An 18,902-nucleotide genomic window follows, 5' to 3' on the forward strand; every position below is an offset into this window, starting at 1 on the left:
CAGAGCCTAGAGCCTGCTTCGGATTCTGTGTCTCCTTCTTTCTCTGCCCCTCACCCACTTGTGCTCAGTCTCTCTCTATCTAAAATATAAAAAATATTTTTAAAAAAGAAGCCAAGCGAAAAATAGTACATATTGTATGATTCCACTGGTATGAAATGATAGAAAATGCAAACTATAGTAACAGAAAGCAGATCAGTGGTTACCTGGGGAAGAGGATGGGAGAGAAAAGGGGTAAGAGGATCACCAAGGGGCATGGAAAACTTTGGGGGTGATGGGTATGTTCACTATTGTGATTGTGGTAACCATTACTTATATGTGAAAATATATCAGATCGTATATTTTAGACACATGCAGTATTATAGCCATTATACCCCAACAAACAATACTTTAATAATATATCATTTGTATATGATTAAAGGTATTTCTAAAAATTAGCCTATGTAACATACTGAAAATTCAAAAAAAAATATGTCTGGGAAAAAATTAATTCAATAAATACAATGGAGGACAAGACCATCAGGATTTTGGACTTTTATAGAACCTGGAAGGTTCCAGAGATCATTTAACTCAGCAATTGCAGACCTGGAAAACTGTTTTTAAAAATACTCAGGACTGGCCACACCCCAACCGATTAAGTAAGGATTCCTGGGTGCGCAGTCCTGGCATTGTTTTTTAAAGTGATTCTAATGTGCAGCCAGGAAGGAGAAGCAGTCAAATCCAAACTCCTCCCTGACACAGGAGGACAGAGAAGCCCAGAGAGAGGGTGGGTTTGCCCCTGACCACACAGCCACTGGGTCCCAGAACCCAGGGAGGACAGCAACAGGATCTCAACGCTACTGGGTCCTCAAAACCACATTTTCAGCTCAAGCTAGGATAGGGCATCCCGTGCATTTCAAGCAAATTCTTGGCATCCAGACACGCTCAGGGCCGACAGCAGGAAGAATTACTCAGAACCTCAAAGGTGCATTATTTCAGGACTGTGCTAACACGTGAGAAGGGATGTTTCAAAACGAAAGCTTCCTTTTGTTCCCTCAAAAATATCTGGTATAAGCCAGATAATACTTACTGAAAGAATCTCAGCAGATGGCACCAGGCGCACTGTGGGGGACAGGGGCAAGTTGTTACTTTAGAAACTGGCACAGTTCTCAGCGTTGGGACGAGTCTATCTGGCACTACAGGGGCTCTTCATTGTGGTTTCCAGGTTGGCCCCAGGCAGAAGCGTGAGTGGGTGAAGTCTGTCTTCGTGGCTACTGCTGTTCTGTCTGTCTCTCACCTTGGCTCCTGTGTGGGTGCAGGGGTGCCCATGGGACCACACATCTCACCTGCTCTGCCTGGGCCAGCTAGCCGGGTTTTAGGTGGTTTCTCAGCTCCCTTCTCATCCAAACATGTCTGATTTCCAGGGTCTCATCCCCTCCGGGCTTTGCTTATCCATCTCTGGAAAACTAATTAAAGTTATGATGTTAATACACAATAATTGTTTTAATGAGTTATGTCCTCCCCACCCCCCAGTATATTAACTAGATTCTAGCAAGATAACATATCTGGGAATTCTTTGAAATGTTATATAAATATAATTACCATTTGGGGCAATCAGGAGAATCAAAGTTTTAGGCGAAATATATAATCCCTAAAAATGTCCAAGCAACCTGATGGGGGAAAATATACCAAGATTGGGGGTTTGCCGTAGAATTCCTCAAATCACATCCCTTAGGGAATTCCCTACAGACTGTGGGGCCTCACAGAATGCTTTTCCTGAATTTGTCTATTCTTTGTTCACTGCATTTTGTGCTCATTGGAGATGGCAGCATTTATCTTTCTGGGAAACAGAGAGCCACCTGAAAGGCACTACAGTGGAGATAAAATGTCAAGAAATTCTGCTCACAGGGCTTTATAATTATTACCTAGTTCCTCTTCTGCATGGAAGGCTGGCACTGGCAGGGCAGCTTGCCTAGCCTTAGGGACAAGGGCCTCCTTCCTTGGGGACTCAGTACTGCAGCCTGAGGCAAGAGGCGCCCTCAGTTCCTGTAACTCTGGGTCCTCCATAGCCCTTTCTTCCATTAGGAAAGCTGAAATTGGAAAGCTCTTGCTGGCAAGTGGCAGCTGCATGTGGTACGTCTTGTCCCTAAAGAGGGGTGTAGCCAGGTATGTAATTAACCTTCCTCTGGGGAAGCAGAGTCTGCAGGCAGCCAGGAGTCCAGAGCCCTCTGGCTTCATCTGTGAGTGAAGCAGCAAGGTGAGGAGGGAGAAGGTAAGCACCATCCTGACTCCTGGGAGACAGGGAGACACGGGGCACTCAAGCTCAGGGGAAAGGATTAGGCTTTTGGCATCAGGGTGGCCGCCAACACTCGTCCAATGCTGTTGTTTGGAAGCCTGATGTTTCCTCCTCTTGCCATTCAGAGTTTCACCAAAAATAATTTTTTTTTAAATGAGTGGCATGATTGCACAACTGGTAAAATAGCTTTGTATAACAGTGACAGAATTTTTGGCTTCTTTGGATGGGTTTTCTTTGAACATTTCACCTTTGTTTTCACAAATCCTCTTAGTGTGGAATGGCTTAGTTCACTTGGACATTTTTTTTAAGCCTGTGTCATGACCTAACCCAGATTAATTTTTAGATGCTGTCGATGGCTTCCTCAAACTTTTAAAAAGCCAAGTGAATGGGGATGGTCAACAGAAGTATGCAAACATGAAGTTGTTGGCAGAAGGGTGGCATATGGCCCACAGTGATTTATAAAGTACTATCCTGTCTACTTAAAAACCAGCACCTGAGGATCCCGAGGCAGCCCCTGGACCACACCCGTCCCCCATCCTGTCTGCTCGCCTTGGGCAGGCTGGTGGAGACCTGGCTTGAGGCTGCAAAAAGAGGGCTTCTCCTGATGCAGGGGGGGTGGTGCACCTGCTCTCTTCCTGGCCCTGGCTCCCTTGACCACTCTACCTTTCAATGCCCCTGATGTGGATTTGGCATCCCAGTACTGTTGTTTCTGAACATACATGGGGTTCGGGTGTGTGGATACATGACCAAACAGGTACAAGTCAGCCCATCCTTTCTATTTGCTGGGAAACTCCCTTCATCAATCTTCAAGTGATATGTTGAACACTCTTTCACAGAATCCCTGTGTAAACAAGTCCTGCGGAGGACAGCCTGGCCTGGGGAGCAGAAGACGGGTCTCATGTTCAGGAACCTGGGTCCTATTTTCAGCTCTAATTCAGCTGTAATGAAATTTTAAAGCCAGAGGGATCCGGAAATATCAGTTGTCCCAGTGGATTATTAATAACACCCCTTTCACTTTAAAAAAGACTTGGCCTGAGCAATAAACTATATGTGAATACAATACATGAAAGATCAAGAGTAAAGTGAGTTGTCCTGCATCTCAGGATTAGTTGGTGGCTGAGCTGGGTCTGGAACCCAGGCCTCCCCACACCTCATTCTGGCCTCTCTGCCAAGTCACTCACTCCCTCTGTGACTCAGGTTCCCTGTGGGAAGCACTGTATCTGTACAGCCCAGACGGAGAGCTGGTAGATTTATACTGGCTTGCCAAAGAGAAGTTTAACATGAATGCTAGGGGTTCAGGGGATTGTTCATCACAAGGTCAAGTTACTCTATTTGCTTCAGGGTCTAATGTTAGCTTATGGCCATGTTTGGATAATGATAGAAGCTCTTTTAAAAATAGAGAAGTTAATTTTTACCCATCCTCATATAACTTATTATAATTTGCTTCTGGAAGTTTTGATACAATGTGACAAAACATGAAAACCCAGCCAGATCTTTCAGAACTACTCTGTACTTTGATGTTAAAACAAAACCAGAAACAATCTAAAGCAGACACTGATCTGTTCTAATCTCTTAGTATATACTGGGCACGAAACTAATAGCTGTCATTCTAGCCAGTAGATCTAGAGGATCACGATGGAAGTTCCCTGGAATTCTTAAGGAAATGACAGATCTGCTTAGATAGTCTAGTCTTTACTGATGTACTTTCATTTCCTTCCTGTGTGGTTTCTCCCTAAGAAAACGTATATAAACAATGTCCCTAGCTCTTATATCCCCTCACTCCTTTCCAAATTTCTAGTCTACTGGTTCCCAGGAGTGAAATATATTTTAGAAAAGAACTTTAATTTAATTTTACTTATGCCTGTAAGTGTCTAACCCTTTATTATGTATTCTTCGTGCTCTTTCTGGGGGGTAGAACAGCATCCTTTGGAGATGGCTGGCACTGGGGTGTATGAAGCAGGACTGGAGAAAGTGGGAGGTCCTCTCCTCTTTCATTAATATTATATCCGGTTCAGGTTCCACAATTTAAAAAGGAGGAGAGTCCTTGGAACTAGCTCAGAAAAACTCCTAGATGACTAAATAATAATAAAACCAAATCCATAAGGAGGGGCAAAAGGGCCTGATGTTATTTAACTTGGACAAGACTAGAAACCGATTTGATGATGGCGTTGAAAAGCATGGAGGGTGGTCATGGAGGTCAACCATCAGCCATTCACCTGGACAGCTGAGAGTAGACAAACCAAGCCCAGATATTGGTGGGGGCTGCAGCATGAAGGGTATTGAGTGAGTCAGGAAGTAGTCCCTCATTATGCAAAAAAATACCTTAGAAAGAATTATACAGGTAAGGTCTGAAAGATGGGGCAGTCAAATAACCTTTTAATTTTTAAAGTCTTTGTTTTGTTTTGAGGCTCATGTTAATGTATTCCTTAATTCGTAGTACACGCAAGACCCTTCTTAGGTTCTTAGGTTTTACATCTCATTCTATTTTTTCTCTCATTCACCCTCTTTCTTGCTCTTGACACCATATTCTTAAGATCTACCTATGTTGCCGATTATATTTCTAATATTTCTAATGCATTGTTTCTAACTGCTTTTTATTGGTTTCTTATTTATATGCACTCTTTGCTTATCGAATCCTCTGGACATTTCTGTTGTCTCCAGTTCTCACAAAGCATGCCATAATGAATATACTCATATGTATAGCTGAACACACTTTAGATCTGGTTGATGGGGAGCAGGGGAAGGGAAAGGGGTAGGCTAGATGACCTATGTTTTCTTTAAGCAATGCGGAATACTGAATTGTCCATAAGATATGGAGACACATGATCTCACGAGGTCTAATCTAGTATTTCAAATATTTAGAAGCTTTTCTGAGTTCCTTAGTAATTTACTAAGACTTTAATAAGAGACTGAAATAATATTCTGGAACTTAAAGAGTGTGATCTTCAGTGATCTCCCCTTCTCAATGTCATTTTCTTCAACTTGGGCTAGTCAATTCTGGAAGCATTTTATTTCTCTATATTAGTCATTGATTACCTGGACAAAGCAAATGCAATGTTCTAAGAAATCATATTAGTCATAAGGTTGAGTAAAGTTTCTAAACTGTTTTGCTATTTTTTAAAGTTTATTTATTTATTTTGAGAGAGAGAGAGAGCCGGCACACATGTGTAAGTAGGAGAGGGGCAGGGTGGGGAAGAGACAGAATCCCACGCAGGCTCCATGCTGACAGCACAGATGTCGGGCTCAAACCCACAAACTTCGAGATCATGACCTGAGCCAAGATCAAGAATTGAATGCTCAACCGACTAAGCCACCCAGGCACCCCTAAAATGGTTTGATATTTTAAATGTTTATTTTTTTTTCAGAGAGAGAGAGAGAAAGAGAGCATGAGCAGGGGAGGAACAGAGAAAGAGGGAGAGAGAGAATCCTGAGTAGACTCCATGCTGTCAGTAAGGAGCCCCTTGCAGGGCTCAATCTTGATATTTTAATGATTGCAAAACCTGATGGCACTCAGTTGCCGGACATTAGATCCGGCAAAACACAGTTGCCAGACATTAGATCCTGAATCACCAGGATAGGGATTAGAACCTTAATAATGATACATTGTATTTATATAGTGTTTATAATTTATAGTGCTATTCATAAACATAATCCATCTGATTGAATCCTACAAAAAAACCTGTGAGATAGGTAGGGGTAGGATTATTATAGGTAGGTAGGGAGAGCTTCAATTGTAGACGAAGAAATGGAGGTTCAAAGCAATCGAGTTAACCAAAGTCACTTGGTGATTTAAGTGACATTGCTGGAAGCAGAATGTGGGTCTTCTGAAGTTCCATCCAGCCTTTCTGCATCATCATGTCTAATGCTCAGAGAAACGATCTACTTTAGATTCAGAGTTATCCCCTGAGATGGACTTTCTGGAGTATCTGTTTTTTTCAATTATTTTGTGATGTTAATGAGAAGGCTGTAACCGCACACCCTCTGTTTGTCCCATTAGTTGAACACCTGTTCATAAAAACAACTCAACTGGGTAAAAAAATAAGGGCTATATAATTGAGTTGCGTGGCAACAAGCAGCATGAATGGTTGGACTTTGGCATACTTTGGAGCTCCAGAAAGTACCAAGTGCATGTCATTTTATTCATTACCTAATTACAGTCATAAAATAAGAATGGCAGTTGGACCATTAAAAAAATAATTGATTCCAGTAGGTTTGCACAAGGAGATAATTCCATTCTTCAGAGTCTTTTCTAGACATTTCAAAATGTACAAATAACCTGAGGAAGTTATAGCTGCTTGCATTAGACAGGTTACAGAGGCCTACATGTGCAATACCATGAAACTTCCTAATTATTGTTCCTTGTTATGTAATTAGGGCTCAGGCAAAAATATCGTAGAACCTGGTACACATTTTCAAAAAATTAATCATGGTGAAATGTCCCCAGAATTACAAATGGACAGCCCCCTTTCAGAGTCAGGCACTAGAAATAAGAACCTCTTCAGAAAAAAAAAAATCTAAAGTGACTAAATGGCTACAGAGCAATAGGACAATTCTACCTGATTCTCAGTTATCTGTGTGTGGCTTCACGGTATGAACCTTTGTGTGTGTGTGTGTGTGTGTGTGTGTGTGTGTGTGTGTGTGTGTGTGTGTGTGTGTTTTAAATAGGCTTAACACTCAGCACAGAGTCCAACACAGAGCTTGAACTCATGACCCTGAGATCAAGACCTGAGCTGAAATCAAGAGTCCAATGCTTAACCAACTGAGCCACCCAGGTGCCCTTCACTGTATTAGATATTTTAAATACCGGACTGATTTCAGGGTACCTACGTGGCTCAGTTGGTTAAGTGTTAGACTCTTGATTTTAGCTCAGGTCATGATCTCCTGGTTTGTGAAATTCTGCTTGGGATTCTCTCTCACTGTCCCTCCCCCACTTGTACACACACATGCTCTCTCACTCTCTCTCTCTCTCTCTCAAAATAAATAAACAAAATACCAGAATGATTTTTATCATCAGTGTTTAAATTTTTAAGCACCCCTCCTCTTCTATGTAACAAACATACATCTCCCTACCCTGAAGCCTATTCATCTAATTAATTTAATTAATGTTCTAAATCAAACAGAATTAGGAAGCCAAATAAGTTACCACAAATGAATAAAATAACTTAACACATAAAAAGCATATTTATTATCTTCCATTTTGACTTACTTGTGCCATTTTTCCTGTCCACAAACTGTTTAGAAAGTTAATCTTTTTGTTATTTGCTTCTAACCTTAGTAGTGTAACTTTCTCTTTATGTTTAATAGTTTTCTTTAGAAAACATTGAGATTCCCTCTGCCCACTGCCTTAGCAGAAATCTATTTGTCTGATTTCTGGTGCATTAGGGCATCAGACATTTTCAAAGAGATTTGATAATTCAATTTACTTCACAAGTCTCTCCCCTCCTGGATTATCTGGTTTGAAAAGCTCTGAGCACATGGCTGTGCCTGGTGGAAATCTCTAGTGCAAGCCGTATTTGTTCCTTTGTTTATATTTGATCATAGGGCCAAACTTTGTTTGAGATGTAATGAACATTCACACTTACTAAGCATTAGCACAACCATAGTAACAATACCCAAAGCAGGCAGAGGCCCCAGCATATTCACCCCATCAGACAAATTTGTATCCTACCCATTCAAACTGGAATAAAAAGGAAATGTCAGGAAATTTGAAACTGTAGTGTATCCTCTTATTTTTAACCACAAAGCTGCAACAATAGGTTTTCTTAAGAGCAAAACGCAGCCTTCTGTTCATTACCATGGTTAGGTATGTATGTTTCTGTCTTCTAAGATTCTAACAGAACTGCATCTTGCTTATCTGTAACAGCAGTACAGATACCTAAATTCAACAGGAATGTTTTTACTATCCCTCACTTAAGTGAGAAGTTTAACATTTTACATATAAGGGGACCAGTATCCAGGTTTGCCTGGGACACTTGAGATATGCTGTTGCCTTGATGTAATTACTCACAGCACTCCTTTTACACATATGTGTTCTAGGTTAGATGGCAAATTATGTGGTCACGTTAATTTAACAGATAGGCTGAATATTAAAAAAGCACCTTGGTTCAAAATGTTTCATGGGCTCCTCAGTTGTCCTTTGAAGTAGAATCCAGGCACAAAGTGTTCAGCAAACCAGGGGCATAGCCTGTAATGGGCCACAGCATTCCTCTTTCTTGGGTCAGTGACATTAGTAAACTGTTGATGAGGAATAACATGATAATTTAAACCCAGGCCGTGCTGATCATCAGAATTTCAGAGGAGAAATGATCTCAGAGGTCACCTGGCCCAACATCTTCACTTTCCTGGGTGAATAAATCATTACACTTTCGGAAATATAAATGTAATTTTACAGTCTTCTAAGTTGTTTCTTGAGCAGAATCTCACTGAATCACAATTACAGTAAATAGAAAAGGAAGAAAGTTTTTCACCACATTTTGCAGAAAAGAGAAGTAAGTTTTAAAAAAATGAAACTCAGCCAAGGTGATGTGACTATTAAGTAGAGGAGCTAAAAGTTGAAATGCAGGTCTGACTCTTTGCCCAGTGCTCTTTCCAATATCCTATACCAGTTTAATATTTTCATTCATTAATGAAGGTTTAAAATATATCCTCTACATATAATCCATTAAAGATATACAACACTCCCTCTCTAACTAAGGCTATACACTCAAAAGAATCTTATTTCGGCTTCTCTCTTTCTCCTCCCACCTGCAAAGAGCTCTGACCAGCACCTCTTGGTGGCTGGCCCAGGAAATGCAAGGCACAAAACTTTTCCTATCCCCTTCTTTATTTTGCCTTGGGTAAAATGATGAGGAGAGGACCATGCAAAGTAATCTCTGGGTTTTTCTTTGTTGATCATTAATTATGTCTCAGGTAACCTACATGTCACATCAGTGCTTCTCAACATTCCCCTTTGTCCTCTTTCCCCTTCTTTATTTCATCTATGACATGAATATAGCTCTAATGACTGTGCCTTTATAAGAGATGGGAAAGTCATAGTTCCTGAAGTGAAAATAAAGTTCAACCAGCAGGCACTCGATATATATTCACTGCACATCCAACAATGTGTCTGGGACTATTCTGGATACTTGAGATACATCAGGGTTGTGCTATAAACCTCTAACTTCCTCAAAGTTTCTTGAAAACCCCTTCGGTATCTGCACAGAACCTCATTTCTGTAAGCCAAATCTTAATTAAAACTGCTTTTTCTTAAGTATTTGCTTTCAAAGTGAAATGATATCTTATGAAACTTCTTGAAGATATTTCAACAGGATTATTTTCTACTTTTCTTCTGTAACAAATATGTAGCATTTTAGTTAAACTCCCTCTTGTGGGTTAGCCTGGAGTTCTACCTACAATTTATCATGTTCTGTCTAGAGAAAATTTCTTCTGAGTTTGTTAACAATCATGGTAGAGATTGACTTTTGGAAAAGCAATCTGTTTACAATATGGAGATCTTCTACAAGGAGATTACAGAAATGGGGTTGCCTTCTTTCATTTGCCCATTTCTTTCTTTCTTTCTTTTTAAAGCTTATTTATTTATTGGGGTGGGGAGAGAGAGAGAGAGAGAGAGAGAGAGAGAGAGAGAGAGAGAGAGAGAGAGGACTCCAAGCAAGCTCCATGCTGTCAGCATAGAGCCCGTCACAGGGTTTGATCCCATGAACCATGAGATCATGACCTGAGCCAAAATCAAGAGTCAGATGCTCAACTGACTGAGCCACCCAGGCCCTCTGCCCATTTATTTAGAAGGAGGTAGACCAATATTCTGCTTATTTCATATCACAAAAAAGTCTGAGATTTTATTATTATCTTGAACTATTTCCCCATGTTTCTACATACAAAGCTTTGACTTAGAGTATGAGTTGGGCTACCAATGAAAAGAAGTCAATGTGTACACAAAGAATTGTATGTGCAGGGTTAATGATTAATTCACTGCTGGAAGTCATTCACAGACACTCCCCACACCCGCCCCCACTACTGCCTCCAATATCTCTTTATAATATCTTGCTATTTTCTGTAAGTAGCTGTAGAAAGTCTAGACAACTGAGGAACTTGTTTCAACAACAGCTTCAGGAGATTCCTTAATCAATTCAATGTGACTCTGTAAATCTAGCAATTAGGTAGCAGCAATAGTCACTAAGATCCAGCTGGCCTGGTTGAAGCCAAACTTTATATTCCATCCTGTCAGATGCCAAAAACTATTCATTTGTACACTATATTATTCACATAATGTCATCTTTCAATTTATGTCTGTACCAATTAAAGAAGAGCATGTGTGGAAAAGAAAGCCAGCCTGGTTGGTGGTGCTGCTGGTATTAACTGAAATCACTAATCCATTTAACTGGGTCAGAGCCATGTTGGTCACCAAGGTTTCGAAACATGTCACAGGGAGGGAGACATTGCTGCCAGCCTGGCTCCACCCCACAGAGAAGCCAGGGTAGACACAGGGCACTGCCTTACTTTTGTCCCAGGAGGTACCACCTGGCTTTACTGCTCCTCTTTCCACAACCACCATCAAGGTTCTTTGGTCTACATGGCTACTTAATGCAGAGAGGAAATACAGTGTAGTGGCTAAGAACACAGATGCAGAAGCTAGACATTCTGGGTTTGAATCCCTGCTCTACCACTCACTACATTTGTATTTGGGGAAAGTTATATACATCTCCTTGGGAAAGGTATAGAAGTTTCCATTTATATCAGTTTCTACATGTATAAAATGGAGACAGTAAGAGTGCCTATCCCATAATGCTGCTTCCTCTGATGATTATATGAGTTAATGCATCTAAGATGTAGGACTATGCCAGGCACATAGTAATTGATCAATAAATATGTTGTTATTGTTGTAGCAGGGATGAGATTTCTGTATGCAATTGAAAAGATAGGAATCTACTCCATGCTGTTTCAGGCAGTAAGGACCAAAAGATTAGAAGGCTGGGAAGTTATTTTTTCCAATGTAATGTTTTGGTTTTGAACATGGTCAGTCCTGGTTGTTGAAAATACAAAACAGTGTTTTTCCAACTTATGTCCTAAATCAAGTCATGCCAGATGCCAATTGGTCAGCAAATAATGAGCCCTATTAAGTGCCAGATACTCCTAATGAATGCTGGAGAGATATAAATGTTTAAGAGATGACATACCCCCCCCCCCCCCACACACACACAGAAGAGCATATAATTTAGTGGGGAAGACAGGCCCAGGAACAAATTTTTTTTTAAGTTTATTTATTTATTTCGAGAGAGACAGAGCATGTGCACATGGGGAAAGGGCAGAAGAGAGAGAGAAAATCCCAAGCAGGCTCCATGATGTCAGCACACAGCACGATGCAGGACTCAAACTCATGAACTGTGAGATCATGAGGTGAGCAGAAATCAAGAGTCAGATACTTAACTGACTGAGCCACCCAGGTGCTCTCAAATTATTTTAAAATGATTTCAATTTAGTCATTATTCTCTTACACCAACACAGCCTAGAAAAATCTACCCACCAACTCATGGAGTATTTGTTCCTACTTATATTTAACTCCTCGCTACTCATCTTCTGATCTATTAATGCTTCCTCATTAATAGATGAAAGGATAAATCGAGAAGTGGTGGTGAGAAATGAGAAAAAAAAATACCAACAACTAAATTCAAATCAACGCACAATGTAGAAGTGCTAATGAGAAAACATGCTTAAGATATGACATCCTCCACCCTTCTATCCCCACCTCGTTAGTTTTGAAAAGTTCCATCCAGAGATACATCTTATGATGGAGCAATAAAGACAGGTTTTGCTTTGTGTGTGTGTGTGTGTGTGTGTGTGTGTGTGTGTGTGTGTGTGTGTTTAAGGTTCTGATTTCAACCCTTGTGCTTTACCATTCCAGAAAAAATTTTTTTTTAATTTTTTTTTCAACTTTTTTTATTTATTTTTGGGACAGAGAGAGACAGAGCATGAACGGGGGAGGGGCAGAGAGAGAGGGAGACACAGAATCGGAAACAGGCTCCAGGCTCTGAGCCATCAGCCCAGAGCCCGACGCGGGGCTTGAACCCACGGACTGCGAGATCGTGACCTGGCTGAAGTCGGACGCTTAACCGACTGCGCCACCCAGGCGCCCCTCCAGAAAAAATTTTAAAAGAAATTGGCTCAATAGGTTAAGTGTTCAACTTTGGCTCAGTTGTGAGCTCTCAGTTTGTGAGTTCAAGCCCAGCATTGGGCTGTCAGTGCAGAGCCTGCTTGTGATTTCCTCTCTCTCACTCTCTCTCCCTCTCCCCCACTCACTCATGAATGTGCTCTCTCTCTCAAAATAAACTTTAAAAAAATAAAAAGAAATTGCAACTCAGAAAGAGTGAAACTTATAAACTGTTCTTACCAACTTGCCACCCAAGAGACACTCCACTGAACGCCTAGCTCACAGTTATTTAAAGAACAATATCTTCCATAAGCAAGCACTTTATAGTTTAGGAATACTTCCCTACAATAATATCATATGAACTTTACAACAAAGCTGTGAGCTAGCTGAAGGTGTGTGTTACTATATCCCTTCTTTACATGAAAGAAATGGAGGCTCGGCAAAGTGATGTTTTGAACGATCAGTGATGTGGAAATGTTGGGGTTCAGAACCGATGGCCAAGAAAGAATTCTTGAGATGTCTTGTGTGCAAAAACACAGTTTTATTAAAGCACAGGGACAGGACCTGTGGGCAGAAAGAGCTGTACTGGGGTTGTGACAAATGATTAATTATATACTTTCAAGTTGGGAGGGGGTTAGGGATAGCATTAGGTCTCTAAGAAATTTTGGAAGCAAGTTTTCCAGGACCTTGAGGGAGTTAGCTGTTGTTAAGAAAAGGTCATTTATTACTGTTTAATAAAACCTTAGTCATGAGGGGCGCCTGGGTGGCTCCGTTGGTTGGGTGTCCGAGTTCGGCTTAGGTCATGATCTCGCAGTGTGGGTTCGAGCACTGTGTCGGGCTCTGTGCTGATAGCTCAGAGCCTAGACCCTGCTTTGGAGTCTGTGTCTCCCTCTCTCTCTGCTCCTCCCCCACTCATGCTCTGTCTCTCTCTCTCAAAAGTAAATAAAAATAAAAACCTTAGTCATGAGACCCTTCAGATATATATCAGGGAGCCATATGCTTGGAGGATGATTGCTAACATATATTTGGGGGGTAGAGATAAAGGAAGTTTCCAAAGGAATTTTTATATATTAAAGGAGACTTATAGGATCTTGGAGGTCGGGATAATGTTAAGTTAATATTGCCTTTGGCCCTGAGCAAAGTATTAACATCCAGGCAGCTGAGTTCCTAGAGGAAGATCACTATGCCAGTTTCAAAGACTTGTCAGTGGGCTGTAAGTAGCAAGGAAATTTAATTTTTTCTTTTGCCTTTGTTTCCCACATCACTCAGTATTTGGGATTTCTAACTGCTTGTCCTCAGGACTATATTAACTCAAATTTCATACTGCTCTTAATTCTGCTGGGTTTCCTGGAAGAGAGGGGCTTCTAAGGCAAGAAGAAAGCGAATTAAGAGGAATGCCTGGAAAGTTGTAAGCTGAATTAGCAACTACACAAAGCACACATAAAAGGACACATCAGGGGCGCCTGGGTGGCTCAGTCAGTTGAGCATCCGACTTCAGCTCAGGTCATGGTCTCACAGTTTGTGGTTCGAGCCCCGCCTCCAGCTCTGTGCTGACAGCTTGGAGCCTGCTTTGGGTTCTGTGTCTCCCTCTCTCTCTGTCCCTCCCCTGCTTGTGCTCTGTCTCTCTCTGTCTCTCAAAAATAAATAAAAATGTTAAAAAAAATTTTTAAAAAAGCACACATCAGATATACAGAACTTAAAAGAAGGCAGCCCTTCATATTTTTAAGCCTTGGGTTTTCAGCTCCCAAGAGAGATGTAATCCCAGAGCAAGGGCTGAAACATCGAAAACCAAACTGATGACCCCTTTGCCTGACAAACCTTGGTGGGGATAAGAGGTACTTGGGATGGTGTGGCCCCTGGCCACTAGCTGGAATGGCAGGAACTCAAGTACAAGTTGGCATCTCAGTCTTCCTGCCTCATTGAGTCAAGTGCAGCATGTTCTGGGAGAACAGCGTGCTTGTCATTGTGAGCTGGCAGGTGGTTCTGCATGTTCCCGAAGCTGTTACCCTGAGTCAAAATTTAAGAGCTCCGATCTCATGGACAAACTTGAACAAATCTCCCCAATTTATCTGCACCTCAAACAATGGAGTCAGAACAAAAGTTGAGGGGGGTGAGTTACCTTGGTGTTAAGTAGACACTAAGGCTTTCCCAGGAGGCACGTGGAGGTCTGCATGAAGGCTGCAGTAGCAGCAAAGGGGATGACGCTGGAGAGACCACAACAGGTCAGCAGTGCCTGTCCCACGCTGGGAAAGACTGGCTGCTGCCAGCTCCAGTTCTTCAGTAAATAACAGACAATGACTCACATTAGAGCTCAATGATGCAAATAGTTGATTCAGTGATATCTTCGAATCTGTGACATCAGTAGAGCATAAGGAGAATATATCTTAAAGGCATAAATCAATCTTGTTACTCACAACCCCACAAACTGCCTTTACTGCTAGAGCCAGAATTAAAAGTAGAATTCTGAGTCTTCCTCCAATGCTGCAGACAAGTTAGTTAACCTTTCTCAGCAGCAAAAGAGGACTAATTCCATTCTGATTACTAGAAGAGGATTGTGAGAGAAACCAAAAGAACAAATTGCTTTTGAACTGGAGCTCAGCATTCCATGCTCATGGTATGGCAGTCCAAACACTTGAGCACATTATTTGGTTTTACAGGTTTATACCTATTTTAAATCCACCGCCTAGTAGTCTTTTTTAACACTTCCTGTCTATCCCTTCATCCTTTCTTCTTCTTCTACTGAGTCATTTAAAATCCATATCTGTTGTTTCCATTCAGAGACTTTGATATTCACTTTGGGTGGCGGTGGGGGAGTGGATCATTGATATGGTTAACATGTTTTATTTTGTTTTGTTTTGGTTTGTTTTGTTTTAAAGTTCAGAATCAAGTCCTGACTTCCAGGAGCTCTGTAGAAGGGAAAATAGGAACATTTCTAGCATAAGACAGACAAAAGATCTACCATAATTGGTTTTCCATACATCTTTTGTATTGTTTTTTGTGACCCATGGAAATAAACTAGCCTGGAGACAGAGTCTAAACTCTCAAAAAATACTTCAAATCTCCTGCTGGGCTGGAACAGGAAATGCTTTTAAACGGTAAATAGTAAACATATGGAACCTTTTAGCCCCAAGAACTTATGCAAGATGAAAACATAAATAGCTGTGAGAGGTTTAGATATTACTCATGGATAAAAAGAATACATAACAATTTTGGCAAAAAATAAGTTTGACAGCACACGTATCGATGAGGATGTAGACCAAAGGAAATGCTAGACACTGTTTGTAGGAGCACAATCTTGTTCAACAACTTTGGAAAAGAAGTTGATATCCTGTTGAAAAGTTAAAAGCCACGTATCTTATGACCTGTTTCACTCATGTATACCCTAGAGAAACCTCTTGGATGTGCTTCAGAAGGCATATGAAAAAATGTTCCGAGAGGCAATGTTCATAATATTAAAAAACTGAAAACAATCCAAATATCCACCAGCAGGAAAGGGCCTAAATATAGTATATTCACAAGATGGAAACACTACTGAATATGAATGAACTTCTCTACATGCAGAAATATGGATGCATCTTGAAAACATGTTGATGAAAAAAGCAATTCACAGAATAATTATGTATAGTATAGGGGTGCCTAGGTGGCTCAGTGGGTTGAGTGTCTGACTCTTGATTTCGGCTCAGGTCACTATCCAGGATCACGGTATCGAGCCCCACATCAGGCTCCATACTGAGCATGGAGCCTGCTTAAGACACTCTCTCTCTCTCTCTCTCTCTCTCTCTCTCTCTCTCTCTCTCCCTCCTTCCCTCCTTCTCTCTCTCTCTTTGCCTCTCTCCCCCACTTGCTCTCTCTCTCTAAAAAAATTAAAATATATATATAGTTATATAATATAAAATATGCTATATTTTATATTATATATAATATAAAATATAATATATATATATTACATATAGTATATATACACTATATATAAAATATATGGTATATATAAAACATAGTATATATAAAAAATATATATAGTATAGTTTATACTACTTTTATACAATACTTTTATAGTATAGTTTATAGTATAGTATAGTTTATACTACTTTTATACATTATAAAATATGCTATATTTTATATTATATATATAATATAAAATATAATATATATATTACATATAGTATATATACACTATATATAAAATATATGGTATATATAAAATATAGTATATATAAAAAATATATAGTATAGTTTATACTACTTTTATACAACTCAAAAATATACAAAGCTAAAACAAATATGTTCTTTTAGGGATCCATACATAAGTGATAGAATCTAGTTTAAAAGTCAAAGGAATGATTAATACAAAAATCAGAATTTTGATTTCCTCCAGGAGCAAATAAGCCAGAAGGTGGGATTGGGAAGGCAATGCAAGTAGCTTCCATAGTCTTAGTAATGATTTAATTCTTAAATTGAGCAGGGTTCATTAGGGTTAATTTATGCTTCATAACTCACATGTATATTACAAATATCCTTTTGATACCTAAATGATCTTTGAGTGGAAAATAAAAGTGTACACTTCCCTAATCTTCTGGGTAGACTTGATGGAAAACTTCCATGTTTTCCCTGAAAATGTAATTTGGTACCAATACAGATAAAACTCTGGGCAAGATGGATCATCAGTCTGATCAGGGATGTCTTTTTAAGAAAAAAAAAAGTTTCTAATTTCTTTTTTTTTTTTTTAATTTTTTTTTTCAACGTTTATTTATTTTTGGGACAGAGAGAGACAGAGCATGAACGGGGGAGGGGCAGAGAGAGAGGGAGACACAGAATCGGAAACAGGCTCCAGGCTCTGAGCCATCAGCCCAGAGCCTGACGCGGGGCTCGAACTCCCGGACCGCGAGATCGTGACCTGGCTGAAGTCGGACGCTTAACCGACTGCGCCACCCAGGCGCCCCAAAAAAAGTTTCTAATTTCAACATACTAAATGCTTATTATAGAAAATGGGGAAAACCAGAGAAACATAAAGAAAAAAAGGTATAGCATCTGTAGACCCACAATCTAGGTATAATCACTTTTAACGTTTTGTTATATTTTCCTCTAGTTTTTTTAAATATGTAAAACTAGAATTGATATAGCACTTAAAAATATATATTTTCCTATTTCTATTTGGAATCCTGTTTCCCTGAACACAGTAGTGATGCTTTGTGTATACAAATATACATTTGGTGTATTTGTAGTCTAATGTTCGGTTTTAAGTTCTAGTACACAATTCATCCATATAAATGATAACTTAATTTTAGCATTTTTCTGATTGGAAACTTTAAGAAATTAGAGAAGGATAATCATTTGTCAAGTTTTCCCAGTCCTTTCCACTATAATTTTTAACTTCTAAATCAATTACAGATATTTATATGAAAAGACGGAAGGAATCTTTCTTTCGATGATCTGTTGTCTTAGACTGATTTCAATGTAAAAATACGTTTTTCTGAAATATTTTTAAAAGGGTTTTATATTATTTCTAAAGTTTTGAAAGCAGGGAAAAATTTCTCATGATAATTCATAATTTGAAAGGCATTTTCCCCTTTCCTGACCATACGTACAAAAGATTAATAGCATGGTGTCTAAATGTTTTTTTCCCAAGGTATATATTTTTTATTTTTAAAACTTTATTCCTTTAAAACTACCTCAACCTACACTCAAGTGTTGAGATGATTGACAGCATCAGAGGTAGAAGATATTTTAATGCATTTTTACAGCTATAAAGTATAAGAAGTTCTAAACACTTATCATTGATTTTAATGATGAAATTGTGAAATCTTATAGGAGCTGAAATACTCTTTATATCTCTCCCACCCTGGATTCCTAAAATTGTTCTGATTCAGAAGGACTGTGGTGACACTGGACATTAAAAAAATTTTTTTTTTAATATTTATTATTTCTGAGACAGAGAGAGACAGAGCATGAGTGGGGGAGGGGCAGGGAGAGAGGGAGACACAGAATCTGAAACAGGCTCCAGGCTCCGAGCTGTCAGCACAGAGCCCAATGTGGGGCTCGAACTCACAAACCATGAGCTCATAACCTGAGCAGAAGTCAGTTGCTCAACTGACTGTGCCACCCAGGCGCCCCATGACCCTGGACATTTTTACAGGTGACTCTGAGTCCCCACCAGACATGAGCACTACTGCTCCATGCTTAAGGACATTAATCAAACAAAAAACAAAAACAAATACTCAAACTAAAATTCTCTTTTGAAAGCAGCCCTCATGTTAGCCTGGGAGGCAGATCAATATTCCACTCCTATCTGTCAACTTCTGGGAGACACTGACAGCTTGGATGATGTCCCTTGCACCCTGTCCAGAGTAGTTCTGTAACTGATGAATATGGGAGACTCTAACCCCATCCAAAGACCCTCCACTTCTCTTGTGGATAGAAGAGCACATTATTTTTCTCACTTACGAAAATACTAAATGCTTCAACAGCCCATTGCTTCCTGAAAGTCCA

At 39.9% G+C, this 18,902-nt stretch overlaps 1 protein-coding gene and 1 long non-coding RNA gene across 4 annotated transcripts in view; one reads left to right on the forward strand and one right to left on the reverse strand.

Moving 5' to 3' along the window:
* LOC109499153 overlaps positions 1-9,870 on the reverse strand; it is a 33,613-nt gene extending 23,743 nt beyond the window's left edge. Inside the window, exons 1-3 of one of the 2 annotated variants that reach the window (XR_006597085.1) lie at positions 8,371-9,870; positions 1,323-1,442; positions 1,067-1,098 (exon numbers count right to left, since the gene is read on the reverse strand). This is a non-coding gene — a long non-coding RNA (uncharacterized LOC109499153). Of the gene's footprint in view, positions 1-1,066; positions 1,443-8,370 lie in introns of both variants that reach the window. The other variant, XR_006597082.1, reaches the window with a different exon arrangement.
* The window catches only part of HOPX (HOP homeobox), a 31,299-nt gene that overhangs the window by 1,778 nt on the left and 10,619 nt on the right, over positions 1-18,902 (forward strand). The gene's annotated exons all lie outside the window — the stretch shown is intronic.

The sequence above is a fragment of the Felis catus genome, chromosome B1, assembly GCF_018350175.1.
Source record: "Felis catus isolate Fca126 chromosome B1, F.catus_Fca126_mat1.0, whole genome shotgun sequence".
Lineage (NCBI taxonomy): Eukaryota > Metazoa > Chordata > Mammalia > Carnivora > Felidae > Felis > Felis catus.